Source organism: Pseudochaenichthys georgianus, chromosome 23, assembly GCF_902827115.2.
Source record: "Pseudochaenichthys georgianus chromosome 23, fPseGeo1.2, whole genome shotgun sequence".
Taxonomy (NCBI): Eukaryota; Metazoa; Chordata; class Actinopteri; order Perciformes; family Channichthyidae; genus Pseudochaenichthys; species Pseudochaenichthys georgianus.
The window spans coordinates 3154304-3171863 of NC_047525.1; the positions used below are offsets into that span (position 1 = coordinate 3154304).

Consider the following 17560-nt stretch of genomic DNA (forward strand, 5'->3'; position numbering starts at 1 on the left):
GCTCCTCACACTGGCTGGTGAAAGACGCAAAGCCTCGTCGTCATTTTTATATTGCTTCAGTTTATAATCGTAACAGATCGAAAAGTTCAGATTCATTTTTCAATAAATGATTCCACAAACAACAAACAACATCATTATTACATTCAAACAAACTACTTGTTGTAGATGAAGTACATTATTCAAAAGTTTACATCAACTTTGGATAATAACACGGGAGAAATGGATCCTCTCTTTTCCTCTCTCTCTCCCTCTCTCCTGACAGCCCGTCAGTTTCTCATGCAGCGCGCTCAACAGTCGGCGGGGCTTCAGGTGATTATGCAGCAGCTGATCTGATCTCTCTCGGATCCGGTTATACTTCACTCGCGTTTATGTCCATATCGATCAGATCCAGCTCTCCTGATCGGCCTTTATAGAGAGCACCGATCAAACTATTAAGAGTGAATATCGGCCGATAATGACGGAGCATCCCTAATTAGACATTTTGACCAACAGGTTTTTAATTTACCGGTTTTTAATGAATTTTACCAGATAAAAACCGGTAATTACCAGCTAATAGAAACCCTGATGTGCGACTCTCGGTCCTATGTTGTAAAAAAAGAAATAAAAACAAATCTCAAAATAATATTTTATTTTTGATTCTCAAAATTACGGGCCAAATATTATTGCTGGCGGGCCAACAATGGCGGGCAGCCTGTTGCCGACCCATGGTTTAGAGGCATTGCCAACTGAAAATGGAACGAAAGATTTTCTTTACTCTGGTGGCAAGACGCATAACCAGTAACTTACTGTCTAACAACCATATTGACACTAAAGGCAAGGGTACTAGAGGAGTTCTGTGTCATGATCTGGGAGCAAATACAGTCAACCAAACACTGGAAACACCTCTACCCTTAACGTCTTCCATAATCCAACCCAGAAGGGGGCCCCCAAAGAAGGTCGATTAAAAAGGTCAACAGCAACTATAGGCGTTTTCACACTGGAGTACTTTTCCCAGTATAGTTCCGAAAATGTGCGTTCACACCAAAACAATCCAGAACTAGAACTTAGTTCATGAGAACCTTTTCACCCTCTTTTCAGACCCTGCTAGAGAGCAGGTACTTTCATGGGAGAAAAAGGTCCCCATTTCTGATTGGCTGGGCGGATTGAAAACCACGCCCCGTAAAACTCCCAGAAAGTTTTGTGAAGCTGCCATTTTATTTTCCTCGCATTAGCATTATTAGCATTAACCAGGCTCACCAACGGAGAGAGACTAACTTTTGGCAACACAAAAGAAAACATGGGAGCGGTGGAGATGAGGAGGTGTCGGCTTTCTGGCGATTTACTCGGAAGGCTTCAGTAGAAGCTACTGGGAGTCCCAGCAGGTTCTACTGAAGCCTTCCCCAACTCCGGGGACTTCGGGTGGCAGTATAGGCCGTGAAGTTGTTTGCGGCCTGCCAGTTAACCCAAAGCAGAAGAAGAAGAAGTGACGTCAGCGGCTTCATTTGTATAATCCTCCCTCAGGGACTTATTCCGGTGTGAACGCGATCTGCTCTTTAGTTCATCAGAACTCTTTAGTTCTGATCAGAACTTCAACTTCATCAGAACTCTTTAGTTCTGATGAACTAAAGAGTTCTGATGAATTAAGTACGGCAAAGTACTTGGTGTGAAAGCACCTATTGGATTAAGCTGGAAAAAGACCATAGTGAAGATTTGTTCTCACCCTATGGGTCCTTATCTGTGAGAGGATGAATATCAAACCAGAAGTTATCAGAATGGATGATGTAAGGCAACAAGGGAGGTGGACAAACTTGGATGCAGTCACTGACAGAGCAATAACATGGACTGACATGTGGAAAATGCCACGGGCAGGACTGAGCTTCCTCATTTGGTCCTTCCTACCCAGGACCAGTATTGATGGGGCCACAACAATCTGAAGATCAGAAGATGAACTAGACAAAGTGGTCCGTCCTGACACCTCCATAGGATTTTGGAAAATAGCTCAAAATAAGGTCTGTTGTTGACACACATTTTAGAGACGGATCACGTTTTGTTCAGTCGGATAATCTCCACATGTCTATCCTACTTTTATAATTTTTCGAATCATAAATCTATCGATCATAAATCTATCGATTAGAAACAGGCCTTTAGTCAAAAAAACTGAACAATCTGGTGCCACTAAATGTTTTTAAAGCTCGGTTGGATGCTAGTCAATCGGAAGCTATTGGTACCTGCTTATGTGGATAACTATGTAAATGATGCTGTATGATGTCCTTTTGTTGTTCTGTTTATGTTTTTATGTTTCATGTGGAACTACTTGAGCAGGTCTCCCTTGAAAAAGAGATCAATGATCTCAATGGGATTTATCTGTATAAATAAAGGTTTGAAATGAAAATGAAATGAGGCCTTTAGTCACCTTTGGGCACTGGTAGGTGTCCACCGGCAGACCTAGTTGGAGGAACAGCAATAGTAACCCCACACAGCTGGGCTGTCAGCTCCACCAGAGAGGAGTTATCATTGTCCTTACTGTATAAAAGTGCATATTGTGACGACACTGATTGTCTTACGCATGTCCACTGTGATCAGCACTTTTAAGCAGCTCAAACAACAGCCTCTGATTCGTCAACAGACTTTGCGCAATACCTCATGGGATGTATAATTAGATCTACAATCTTTATCTAACTCCAACGGTTCCCAACCTGTGGGCCGTGGACCCCTAGTGGTCCGCGAAGGCATTGCAAGTGGGCCGCCAAATTATTTCTTTATTTTCTTTATTTTTGTACAGGCTAAAGACACAAACATGGACATGTGACCCTGGGTCGTTATGTTGTTTGTGTGCAGGTATTTTCTTCCTCCTCCTGTGTCTGTGGCTGTGTATGAGTGAACAGGTGGTGCCCGGTAGCTGATTGGAGGCCCTCGACAGGCTGATTGGTCCACCTGGGGAGACGGGAGGATATTTAACTGCAGCCGTGCAGTTCCTCGGCCGCTCTCACTGACTCCGCTTCTCCTACTCCCAACGCAGGGCTTTTTTTTGATATTTTGTTCTGTGGTGCTGTGAGCGCACCTTGGTATCGTTTTGTCCTTCTCCTCTGGCTGCGGGCCAGTGTCACTTTACCTGTCTTTGCAAGACAGATGTATGTTCTTAGGAGTGCAAACCCTTTTGTTTTTTCTTTTCCCTTTTGGATTGATCGTTTTCTCCTGTTTACATTAGTGTAGGTAAGAAGCCTGTGTATTTATTTTCTCGGTTAGGTAAGATTTTGAGTTGTAAGGTTAGTTTCTCTTTAGTTGGTTTTGCTACTCCTGTTTGTGTATATTTTTTGGTAAATAAATGTACCAAACGCTTTCTCTGACTCGGTGTCCGTGTTCTTGGGAGTGGGAAGAGTGGGGGAGAGTGCACATTTGGTGCTGCGCCTAGGTTCCCCTAGACCTGGGCGTAACAGACATAACAATAACATATACAGATGTAGAGCTTCGTTTCAGACGCCTACCCGTGCGGGTCCGTGATCGGCACGGGGTGGGCCCCTGCTAAAAAGTAAAACCCCCCGCAGGACTTGAAACGCCCCCTTGATAAATACATTTAATTATAATGAAACCAGCTGCAATGGATCATGGATCCACCAGGGGGAGACGTGAAAAGCTGCCACACTGAAACTCATGTGAAATAAACAGCTGATCTACAGGTATCTGATATAGCGGATATTTGTTAAGATCCATATGTCACGGATAGGATCATATTCTGTGCTAAGTAAGAGACATGTAATCATTTACTAAACATCACCATGTTTTTATTTAACAAAATAATGTTTAATTCACGTTGGCGTAAGTACAAAACCATCGCTATGTTTTTAGATCAGGAAATGCATCCAAGCTCAAACAAACGATTTCCAATCATCATCCTCACGATCATTTAATGTATCATATGTTCGCGAGTTGAAATGAATGCACTAAATTTAATCCACGTGAGTTTACAACAACAACAATAATCGCTTTGTTTTTATATCACATCCGACCGGAGGAAAATGCAGCGGCTCTCACTACCGATCACCCTAATCCCACGGGCAAACAATAATATGTACAGTGTTAATAGTTTACTGTAGTATTAGTGTCTAATATTACTGCTATAATAATCACACATTGAGTTGTTGAAATCAGACCGTTGTTTTTTTTAAACGCTCTGAATGAAACGGCAGCTCTCAGGTGATCAGCTGTGTGTTTACACAATAAAATATGCATAGTAATTTAATACCTTCCAACACACATTGAAAGAACAGTTCTGTTTCATATGAGTGTTGAGAGCTGTATCCACAAATCTACTAATTTTGCCCTCAGTGCACCAGATTGATGCATTTAACTTCAATTTAAATAAAAACATCTTCTGTTGTAACAACAATAACATTATAAATAGTAACATAGCATGGTATTGCACATTTACTGTAGCTTTGAGTGTTACTGGCCTGAGATTTTTTTATTACATGAATGAAGGTGACTGAGGCTTTTTAATATAGACTTTTCAGTGTCCCACATTTTGCACAGAACTGTCCCACATTAGGAAAACAGATTGTCTGAGACAACTTGGCACTAAGAGTACTAATATGTCTACCATTTCTTTTATGAGTTTAATATCTGCATGTTCTCTTTTGGTTTGATTAGGACACATCCTGGGGATTTCAGAATGTTACTGGATTTTGATTTATTGTATCGGCTTCATGTCGCAATAATATTCCCGAAGTCTGAAATGCAAAAATGTTCCACATTAGGGCAATTCACCCTACATTTAATCATTTTGTTTATTTTTAACTAAATAAATGTGGTTTAATCCATCATGAAATTAATGTAGGCTATTTACTTAGTACATATCTGACATTAACGATTAACACACTGTTCATACTGCTCACAGGCTGATATCTAGTGTATTCATACCCCTCACTGTTTATTCATCATTCAATTAATTATATATTTTATTCTGTAGATTGTGAACATTACTTTTCACTTTACTTCACCTGGTTAGAAGCTAAACTGCATTTCGTTGTCTCAGTACCTGTAATCTGTGCAATAACAATAAAGTTGAATCTAATCTTGAGCAGGAACTAATGTAGGCTATTTACTTAGTACATATCTGACATTAACGATTAAACACGTTTGTGCATTCTTTATGAATGCAAACCGAGTCATTTCGTTTATTTTTAACTAAATAAATGTGATTTAATCCACATAATTTACTGTGTTAATTGTTTACTGTACAGTAGTATTGTTTAACTTGAAGGTGCCTGATGTGAACATTTCCAGAATGTATTGTCTTCACTTTTTAAATGCCTCTGTGATGTGCTGCAGACCATACCGTTCACCAGCCCAACCCCCCATGTGTCCTATGTATGTTGGGGACCCTTTGTTTAAAACTAATTGGCGATCGGAATGTGTGGAGTCACATTCCACAGCTCTCCCCCACGCCCCCTCCTGTGATCCCCCGCACACAGAGAGACACAGGGAGATCGCTCTTCTGGAGTGAAGAGAGCAGAAATAATGATATTGCAAGTTAGAAACGTAAAATGCATTTTGACAGACACTTGGGGGAAATATGCTGCATTTTGAATGTCCGATAGTCCACCATTAACACCTTAGTCCGTCTCGTCTCATCAACGAAAACTAAATATACATGACATACTTTGTTTTAGTAGATTTCGCATGAAAGCAAAAGGAGAATATCCGTGTGTAAGAGTGAAAATGTATGTATGTAAAATGAGAATATATGTGTGTAAGAGTGAAAATATGCTGCATTTTGAATGTCCGATAGTCCACCATTTCCACCGGAAATATCAAACATTTAATAAAATTGAAAAACAATGAACAAGACTTAACGTATTCATCATAATTAATTATATTTATTTCGTTTGGATGTAGGATTTTTTACTTTGTTTAGAGCAGTGATCTTCTACTATATGAACATTTTGGACCCAAAATCACAAAAAAAAACGTAAAAACAGATTTTGAAAATGATTTTATTTTTCATAACACAAACATACACAACGAAACCATTTAAAAGCTGGAAATATATACATGGGATGTGACTATGATAATGTGAAAGTTTGATTGAGGTAGCATGGGATTTCATTCTGATAAGGCAAAAATGTTATTATAAATATAATTAGGGCCGGGACTTTAACGCGTTAATTAAGATTAATTAATTACACAAAAATTAACGCGTTAAAAAAATTAACGCATTTTAATCGCACTTTAATCGCACTTATTTTTGCACAGCGGAACGTTTCTCACTGGATGAGTTTCAGGCGTACCGATTATACTGGAGCACCAACTAACGTTCATGACTTCAGCATGGGACTTCAAACAACAACAAACCACGGTGAACAATAGTCAAACATGAACGAACAAGCTGATGAGACCGCTTCGGTCGGCCCCGTGGATGGGACATTTTGTTTTAAAAAACGGACGGATGGCAGCGTCGACAAGAGCACGGTTGTGTGCAAATTATGCAAAAAATAATTTGCACATCAAGCCTAAAGTATCACCTACATGCAAAGCATGTAGCAGCTAGCGTGGACGTTAGCCCGACTCCGAGTGCAAGGAACCACACCCTGACCCAACCCACACTCAACCAGATGACTGGTTTCAGGGCCAGGATAAGTAAGTCCACGTCTAAGAAAATAACCAACTCACTGGATAATCTCTGGGCTCGACATTAAGGACTGCCCGATGGCCCGGGGCCATCTAGTATTTAGCTCGGGCAATGAAGCCTCACCTGCTGGTTGCCCGATCGGGCAATCTATTATGCCAGTATCATGCAGCTCGCGGATCCAGTAATGAGTGACCCGACAGTAAAACTAAACATATCTATAACTAGTTTAGGTAGTTTGAGAGGTAATTAAAATAACTAGGTGTGATAACCTCAAGTGTGTGTTTTGTTCCGCTCACCGCTGCATGTGGTTATGCAGAGCTGCGTGTCGAGTCTCGACTCGTCAGCAGCAGCTGATCTCTCTCTCCCGTCAGATTAGACTTCACTCGCGTTTATGTCCATATCGATCAGATGCAGCTAGCTCTAGCTAATGATATGACTACCTGCTTATTAAAAGACAACTACACAATAAGTGTCGGCAGGGCCGGCCCTCGGCATAGGCAGTATAGGCGATTGCTAAGGGCGCATCAACCCATAGGGGGTGCCGAAAATGTAAAAAAAAAAGAAAGTTTGGCATTTTTTTCATAACAACACAATTTCCAGATTTTGGATCAACAAAGTACATCTTATTATCTTATACTAACATAACTACGCCTATATTGCGTACAGTGCCCATAAACTATGGCACACACCCCCCCAAATCAAGTTGAACTGCCCCAGTCCCAGTAAAAGCCAAAGGTTTATGTGAAATTGTTCTTTTTTTGAAATAATGGTTTTAGTGTGCAATTATAGGTTTTAATTTTGTATTTGTATTCATTTAAAATAAATCAAACTCCCAAAAAACATACACAGCTTCTGTGTGCTTTTATTAACATTGGAATTTACTGTGTAAGCGGCCGCGGGGGGAGAGCTTTAGAGAGCTCTCTCCTGAAAGACTGAGAGGCTTTGATAACCTCAGCTCAGTGAGGTAAAGGCACACCTTTATATGATCATTATAGTTATAAAAAAATAAGAGAATAGATGAAAAACAGGTATAAAATACTGACAGTACAAAAAAGTTGTTATTAATAAACAAGAATACAGTTTGAAAGGGTAGTGATTTGTCAAATATCCATAAAGAAAAAGAAAATCTGCTTACAGTTGTGTTTCATATGGGTGCTGAGAGATGTACCCATAGATCTCCTAATGTTGCTCTCAAAGTGCACCAGATTGATGCTTTTAACTTCATTATTAAAAAAAAAAAGTATTCCCGGGGTGCATGCCCCCGGACCCCCCTAGAGGAGGTGAGGGTCCCCCCCCACTTAAATCATGTTCAAATGGATAGGAAACTAAATACAGTTGCACACATCTTGTGTCAATATCTTTGTTTTGGTGGTCATGCCACAACCATGCACGCGCGAATCATAGTGAGTGTCTGCATTTTGGGGGGGGGGGGCGCCGCCAGCTCATTTCATTTCATTTCATTTCAAACCTTTATTTAACCAGATTGGTCCCATTGAGATCATAGATCTCTTTTTCAAGGGAGACCTGCAGCATATAGGTTCCACATGAAACATAAAACAATAAAGGACATTATACATTATATTTACAGGATACATAGTTATAGACATTTACAAGTGCCCATTGTATCAGCAAGCATTTCATTTAGCCTAGCTTTAAAAACATGCAGAGGAATGAGATTGCTCAGTTTCAATTCTTGCTGAAGATTGTTCCAAGCAAGTGGAGCTGCGCACATAAAAGCTGTCTTACCTAAGACAGTCCTTGCTCTTGGCACATCTAACAAGACTACATCCTGTGATCTCAGACAATAGCTGCTTGCAACTCTCTGTGTTATCAGAGAGCAGATATAATACGGGAGTTTATCCAACAAAGCTTTATAAATAAACGTGTACCAATGACTGAGCCTCCGTACAGAGAGTGATGGTAAACCTGCCTTGGTATACAGTGTACAGTGATGTGTAAGCGCTTTACAATTTGTGACAAATCTCAGAGCACTGTGATACGCAGCATCCAATTTGCTCAGGTAATTGGCAGGTGCATTCATATAGACCAGATCCCCAGAGTCCAGCACAGGTAAAAAGGTCACAGTGACTAGCCTTTTCCTGGCCTCAAGCGAGAAACAGGACTTGTTTCTGAAAAATAAACCTAGCCTAACCCTCAGTTTTTTAAGCAGGTTATTGACATGGAGTTTAAAAGAGAGACAATCATCAAGCCAGATACCAAGGTATTTGTAACAGGCAACAACTTCAAGTTTTGTTCCTTGCGTAGTTACAATATCTAAAACAGGCTCTGGTGTCTTTTTAGCTTTTGAAAAGAGCATTACCTTGGTTTTATCCACATTTAAAATAAGCTTTAGTTCAGAGAGCTGAGTCTGAATAGTGTTAAAAACAGCCTGTAATTTAACAACAGCCTCTTTAATGGAGGGACCTGCACAGTACATAACGGTATCATCCGCATACAAATGTAAAGTAGCTTCATCCACATTATCACCTACACTGTTAATATATATGGAGAATAAAAGTGGTCCTAAAACAGAACCTTGTCGTACACCATTAGAAATGTTTAACCACTCAGAAGACAGTCCATCAAAATGAACACATTGGGACCTTTCAGAGAGGTAGTTCACAAACCACCCACTGCATGGCTGGATATGCCAATACTGAGTAGCCTCTGCTTTAAAATGCGATGATCAACGGTGTCAAACGCTTTGGAAAGGTCAATAAACAGAGCTGCACAACTCTGCTTATTATCTAAAATAGTAGTAATGTCATTTACCACTTTCATTGTCGCAGTGATGGTGCTGTGTTTCTTTCTGAATCCTGACTGATGTTTAGACAGGATATCATTTATACATAAAAACTCCTTTACTTGTTCACTCACTAAGCGTTCAAGAACCTTAGCCAGAACTGACAATTTAGAGATTGGCCTATAGTTATTTAAAATAGTTGCCTCCCCTCCTTTCAGAAAAATCTTGCCTAGGGCGGCAAATTGGTCAGGGCCGGCCCTGAGTGTCGCTATGCAACTGGATGAGGCCACAAAGTATAGCGCAGCATTATGCATTTGTTTACATGCCCACCGGAACCCCGAGGCATTACCAACAGATCAACGCACAATCAACCCATACAGGACATCTCTTTCTCCACATGAAGTGTTAGACATTAGAGTTGACTATTCTTGTCTGTCACATACTCTTCTTGTCTGTCACATAAGTGGCGCAACTGAAGCGGTATTGCTCTAAAGGGAAATTATTTTGACCGAAGATATTTAGATTTGCCGGCTAACGGGAACTCTGACGTGTGCTTCGCGGATGCGCTCGGCTCCTCTCGACTGCTGCTCGGGTCTGCTCGGTCAGCTTCCGGATGAGGAGGCATTCGTTTCGACCAATTTACAGTAGTTAACATTACAAACATTTTTAACAGGGGCCATAATAGTGTAAAGAATGTTTGTTTTGGCAGTTATAACTGAATGTAATGTTTTCTACCCTTTTCCATCTGGGAAGGCATTTGCCTTCATCAGATGGAAAGTGTTTTGACCAACAACTTAAGTATTTCTTATAGCTATGCAGGAAGCGAGCAAACACAAACAAGAACAAACAAACAAGTGAAATGAAGAATAAAATTGAAATTGTACAATATAATATTGTGGTGGTTCATCTTATAATTCAGTCTAGAGAATGCACCAGACAGCATCTAGGACCTGCAAAAATCTAAATGTTCTAGGGGGACGGAGGCCCCCCAAACCCTTCGTGCCATTTCGTCCACGTGCATTTTTCAGGGCAATCTCTATCGGGCTCAGGGCCATCTGTAGATTGTCATGCACTTGGACTGTAGACCACTTGGAGTAAAATCCATGTGAAAATTGCTTCTCACTGTTCTCAGGTCAAATATGTATATTTGATTAAAAATGCGATTAATTTCGATTAATTAATTACAAAGCCTCTAATTAATTAGATTAATTTTTTTAATCGAGTCCCGGCTCTAAATATAATACAAATATATATATATACAAATCTGTTTTTTCTGTCTTTATCTGTGCCACGCTTCAAAGCGGTTTCTGTCAACTACGACACAGAGGGCAACATCACAGATTCCTCCTCCTCCATGTCAAAAAACAAGCTTAAAGCTTGACTCACGTTCAGAGTTCTCTTCATCATAGTTGAGTCTTCAAAACTCTAAATCTATCTAACTATATCTAAATTCTCAATGTTTGTCTGTCACTTTACTTCAATCGCAGTCTCCTTTTCGTCTCGTTTCGTATCACTCCGTTTACCTGATTACCTCACCCCTTCCTGGTAAATAAATCCTGTTGAGCAGAATCTACAGTTTCCAGTATTTTCCGTTTCGTAAAATGATAAAATTCGGCAAAGATATTCAAATATGTGCTTCCATATTTCATACTTTTGAAATGTATTAACTTTATATCATCGTATCTCCGTGTTTACTGGGTCTTTTTGCATGAAACAAAGACTGGGATATAGTTTCAAGCCAGTACTTTCGACAAAAACACACGGCAATGTTGTCCGGACTGTTGTTTTTATGCGGCACCGGCTTGAACAGGTCATGTGATCTGATCACGCCGGCGTGACGGTCGACTCCAAAGGGTTAATATTAAATACATATAAGTATTTTTACAACTTGTATTTAGAAATACTCTGTTGTAATTATTGATGAATACCAGGGTTTCCGCTAGGATTTTTTCTCGCCGGTCAAATGTCCGGGCAGAATTTATTTTACCGGACAAATTTGAAACTTACCGGTCATATTTCAATAATAATAATAAGAGTTGTGTAGCAGAGTTTCCGTTAGCAGGTAATTACCGGACTATGAGCAGATATGCTTCAGTTTAAAACTCAGTTCACAGGGCTCATTTTTATATTGCTTCAGTTTATAATCGTAACAGATGGAAACATTCAGATTCATTTTTCAATACATTATTCCACAAACAACAAACAACATAATTATTACATTCAAACAAACTACTTGTAGTAGATAACGTACATTATTCAAAAGTTTACATTACATTTGAATAATAACACGGGAGAAATTCGGATCCTCTCTTTTCCCCTCTCCCTCCCTCGCTCTCCTGACAGCACGTCAGTTTCTCATGCAGCTCCTGCAGCTCGCTAAACAGAGGGCGGGGCTTCAGGTGATTATGCAGAGCTGCGTGTCTCGGTCAGACTCAGCAGCTGATCTGATCTCTCTCTCGCGTCCGGTTATACTTCACTCGCGTTTATGTCCATATCGATCAGATCCAGCTCTCCTGATCGGCCTTTATAGAGAGCACCGATCAAACTATGAATATCGGCCGATAATGACCGGCGGCCGATCGATCGGAGCCTCCCTAATTATTACCAGACATTTTGACCGGCAGGTTTTGAATTTACCGGTTTTTAATAAATTTGACCAGCTAAAAACCGGTAATTACCGGCTAACGGAAACCCTGATGCATACATGTGTTCATCCATTCAATGTGGCATCTGCTATAATGGGGTTAATGTATGATATTACTTAATAATACAATACATTATAATATATGATATGATAATTACATTTTAGTTTTATTCATTTCTTATTTCATAGTTTCTCATTATTATTATTTGTATCGCTCATCTTATTTTTGATTTTATTAATCTGTGTGAATCTGTGCTGTCCTGTTTTTCACTCTCACCCTGTTGCTGTTTGAACTACTGAATTTCCCCACGGGATTAATAAAGGTCCATCTTATCTTATCTTAAGGTATAAGTTGATTTATTTCAATCTACTGTACAATATTACAGGAAATATACTGCATAAAGCAAACTATATACTTTATTTGATCTAAAATATTGATGTTTCTACAACACCCATTGTGTATTTTGTGAATGAAGCGCCATCTCATGGTTAAATCCTGTAATTGAACAAATGGGGAAATTGGGCAACGTCCTCTAGCAATTTGGCAACACCCCCAGCCACTGGCATCCGCTGGGCTTTTGACTGGGACACACCCATTGGAGTCTGATCTGGAGTGCTACATCTGTAGGAGATGAGATTCCCATCTCAGACAAAAACAAAATAAATAAAGATTTCACAAACAAAAATAGGTTGACAAACAAATAGCACCAAAAACACAACATGGCAAGCATAGTTATTGTTATCTTTAATCCCACTCTTCGTTTCATGGCGTGTTGAGCCACCCTTTGATTTTTTCTGGCAATCATTTTTTCCAAAAAACATTTTATTTTTAATCTACTCTTCAAACACCTTAAATTAAGATTACTTAGTTGTATCTATTAACTGCGTGCGGTCTTCATCTAAAATCCCAAATAAAATATTAAAGGGTGTACATTTATATTCAATATTTGCCGCCAAATAATTTGCAAAACATTATGATTTGTGTGGAAACATTTTTATTATTAAACTTTTTTTTTATTTGAACCTCTTTTCCTTTCTCTTTCTTGATCCTCCTTAGCAACGGTCATTACAGTCCATGACAGAGGTCTGTTCTACTGGATTTACGTGTCACATGTTCTGAATTGACCAATCAGAAAAAAAAATTGGATTCTTAAGTGGGCCCTGAGTTGAAAAAGGTTGGGAACCACTGTCCTAAAACATCTGACTCTACTTCCATCATGGATGAATGTTCATAAAACACATCCATTGTTTGTTTATGAGCTTCTTAAACTTCATTTAATAAAAACTTCTGGATTACAGAAAGAAGAATGAGTGTGCCTATTGTTTTCTGAATTTGTAAACAATTATAAACATATGTATTATCTTAATAATAATCACTTTAATTTATAAAGGTGCCTTTCAAGGTCGGAATGAACTTGCATTTAAATGAGCTATAAACTAAAAATATGATTGTTTTCTATTATGTTAAGAACCATTTTGAAAACTCCTGATGACACATTGCTATAGAAGACTCAGAAGTGTGTGGAAGTGGAATGGAGTGCTGATCATTTTCTAGAACATTCAGTCCAGTCAGAAGCTTTTTTTTTCTTGGTGGCAGTCCAGTCCTCATCACGTGCATTTCTCCCTCATGTGTTTAGGCGCTACATCACCCTGACCCAGTCCCTCCACCTGACCATGAGTGGAGCTCCAGCAGGGCCCGCAGGCACAGGGAAGACCGAGACCACCAAGGACCTGGGCAGAGCCGTCGGCATCATGGTCTATGTATTCAACTGCTCTGAGCAGATGGACTACAAGGTGTGCCAGCAGGTGCAAACAGCTCATTTGCATTGGCACCATCCTTTATTATGTGTGTTCATTTTCCTCTGTGCATTTATCAGCAATATTTCAAGTTTTCAACCAACCTTTAAGCCCTATTTCTGTCTTTTCATTTTCCTCCTGCCAGCAGGATTGTTATTTCTTATCTAAACCTTGTCAAAATGCACTACCAATCTCCACCTTGGTGTATTATGCGCTCATGTATACTGCACACACTTTCTGCATAAGAATAGCAGAGAAGAGACCTAAACATAATCTTGTGATCTGCCTTGCTCCTGCTTCCCCCAGAGGGGGGCATTATTACAGTGTAGCTGTGTGCAGCCCTCCGGCTACACACAGCGCAGGGAGGTGTCACAGAGAATTGCTAATACACTCGTTGAGGAACACAGAGCCCCACCAAGTTACTCATTTTCAGTAATGCACACACACTCAAGCTGAATCAATCTATCAAGCAGTCAGCCTCTGTTTGTGTCAGACAGGGTTTTAATCGGCATGTTATTGGAGAGAATGTCTGCTTCTTCCCTGCCAACTGCTCTCTGGAGGGCTGTTAAACTGCTCCAGAGTTAATGTTAAGAAAACTCCAAAATAGGTAGGAGACATTTAAGCCTTTCTTATTCTGCCATCTGGTTTTATTAGTGTGAGGCCTTGTTTATGTATCGTTTATTACATTACATTACATTGCATTTAGCTGACGCTTTTATCCAAAGCGACTTACAATAAGTGCGTTCGACCAACAAAATATAAACTTGAAGAAAACAGAATCATAAAGTACATCAGGCTTCATAGAGCAAACACATTTCAAGTGCTACTCAACTGGCTTTAGATAAGCCAGCCCTTTATTAGTATATAAGTGCTTTGTTAATAGTTCTATCGCTCGAAGTGGAGTCGAAAGAGATGAGTTGTCAGTCTGCGCCGGAAGGTGTGTAAGCTTTCTGCTGTCCTGATGTCAATGGGAGCTCATTCCACCATCTTGGAGCCAGGATAGCAAACCCACATGTTTTTGCTGATGGGAACTTGGGTCCCCTTCGCAGCGAGGGTGCAGAGAGCTGTTTGGTTGATGCAGAGCGGAGTGCACGTGCCGGGGTGTACGGTTTAACCATGTCATGGATGTAGGAAGGGCCAGATCCATTCGCAGCATGGTACGCAAGTACCATTGTCTTGAAGTGGATTCTAGCAGTTACCGGAAGCCAGTGGAGGGAGCGGAGGAGCGGCGTGGTATGGGAGAATTTAGGAAGGTTGAAGACCAGACGAGCCGCTGCATTCTGGATGAGCTGCAGAGGTCGGATGACACATGGACCAGCCAGGAGGGAGTTGCAGTAGTCTAGGCGTGAGATGACGAGAGCCTGGACCAGAACCTGCGTGGCTTTCTGGGTCAGCTGGGGACATATCCTTCTGATGTTGTAAAGCGTGTATCTGCAGCAGCGGGTTGTAGCAGCGATGTTTGCAGTGAAGGACAGGTTGTTATCTACAGATGTAGCGCTTCGTTTCAGACGCCTACCCGTGCGGGTCCGTGATCGGCACGGGGTGGGCCCCTGCTGAAAAGTAAAACCCCCCGCAGGACTTGAAACGCCCCCTTGATAAATACATTTAATTATAATGAAACCAGCTGCAATGGATCATGGATCCACCAGGGGGAGCCGTGAAAAGCTGCCACACTGGAACTCATGTGAAATAAACAGCTGATCTACAGGTATCTGATATAGCGGATATTTGTTAAGATCCATATATGTCACGGATAGGATCATATTCTGTGCTTAAGTAAGAGACATGTAATCATTTACTAAACATCACCATGTTTTTATTTAACAAAATAATGTTTAATTCACGTTGGCGTAAGTACAAAACCATCGCTATGTTTTTAGATCAGGAAATGCATCCAGGGTCAAACAAACGATGTTCGATCGTCATCCTCGCGATCATTTAATGTATCATATGTTCGCGAGTTGAAATGAATGCACTATATTTAATCCACGTGAGTTTACAACAACAACAATAATCGCTTTGTTTTTATATCACATCCGACCGGAGGAAAATGCAGCGGCTCTCACTACCGATCACCCTAATCCCACGGGCAAACAATAATATGTACAGTGTTCATAGTTTACTGTATTATTAGTGTCTAATATTACTGCTATAATAATCACATATTGAGTTGTTGAAATCAGACCGTCGTTTTTTTTAAACGCTCTGAATGAAACGGCAGCTCTCAGGTGATCAGCTGTGTGTTTACACAATAAAATATGCATAGTAATTTAATACCTTCCAACACACATTGTAAGAACAGTTCTGTTTCATATGAGTGTTGAGAGCCGTATCCACAAATCTACAAATGTTGCCCTCAGTGCACCAGATTGATGCATTTAACTTCAATTTAAATAAAAACATCTTCTGTTGTAACAACAATAACATTATAAATAGTAACATAGCATGGTATTGCACATTTACTGTAGCTTTGAGTGTTACTGGCCTGAGATTTTTTTATTACATGAATGAAGGTGACTGAGGCTTTTTAATATAGACTTTTCAGTGTCCCACATTTTGCACAGAACTGTCCCACATTAGGAAAACAGATTGTCTGAGACAACTTGGCACTAAGAGTACTAATATGTCTACCATTTCTTTTATGAGTTTAATGTCTGCATGTTCTCTTTTGGTTTGATTAGGACACATCCTGGGGATTTCAGAATGTTACTGGATTTTGATTTATTGTATCGGCTTCATGTCGCAATAATATTCCCGAAGTCTGAAATGCAAAAATGTTCCACATTAGGGCAATTCACCCTACATTTAATCATTTTGTTTATTTTTAACGAAATAAATGTGGTTTAATCCATCATGAAATTAATATAGGCTATTTACTTAGTACATATCTGACATTAACGATTAACACACTGTTCATACTGCTCACAGGCTGATATCTAGTGTATTCATACCCCTCACTGTTTATTCATCATTCAATTAATTATATATTTTATTCTGTAGATTGTGAACATTACTTTTCACTTTACTTGTTGCTCCTGGTTAGAAGCTAAACTGCATTTCGTTGTGCAGTCTTTATGAATGCAAACCGAGTCATTTAGTTTATTTGTAACGAAATAAATGTGATTTAATCCACATAATTTACTGTGTTAATTGTTTACTGTACAGTAGTATTGTCTTCACTTTTTAAATGCCTCTGTGATGTGCTGCTACCCATTTCCCCTCGGGGACTAATAAACGAATACTATGACATTAACGATTAAACACATTTGTGCATTCTTTATGAATGCAAACCGAGTCAAGCCGACTCTAATAAACGAATACTATATATTGAACGTCTATTGAATGGCCTTTGTATGTATACAGTACAGTATAGCCCAACCATTTACACCTTCCTTTTTTCCCGTCAAGAGTTTGAATTGGAGAAAGGTAATCGATGGTGCTTTTATAGCCTATTGCATAATAACTGTGTGATTTATATTGCTTTTCAAATGCATATAGCCACCACCCATTTACACGGCTCTTCCCGTAGTTAGATCACTTTACATTTCTGCGAATGAATTTTTAATCACACACGTCTCCCCATCCCGAAAATAAAAAGAGGAAACAATTTTCAAGTTCAGTTTTCACCGTTTTATTTAAAATAACTGACATACAGTAACAGACACATGCTGTAGGCCTATCTGCTGCGGAAACCAGGACGAGCGATTTCGGGATCTGTTTTTCTGGGGCTCCTCAGTCTCTCATTTACCCGGCTCCTGATCTTATGCCA

General features: G+C 39.9%; 1 pseudogene; it reads left to right on the plus strand.

Annotated features, from left to right (window-relative positions):
• LOC117439365 (dynein axonemal heavy chain 9-like) overlaps positions 1–17560 on the plus strand; it is a 58781-nt pseudogene that overhangs the window by 26420 nt on the left and 14801 nt on the right.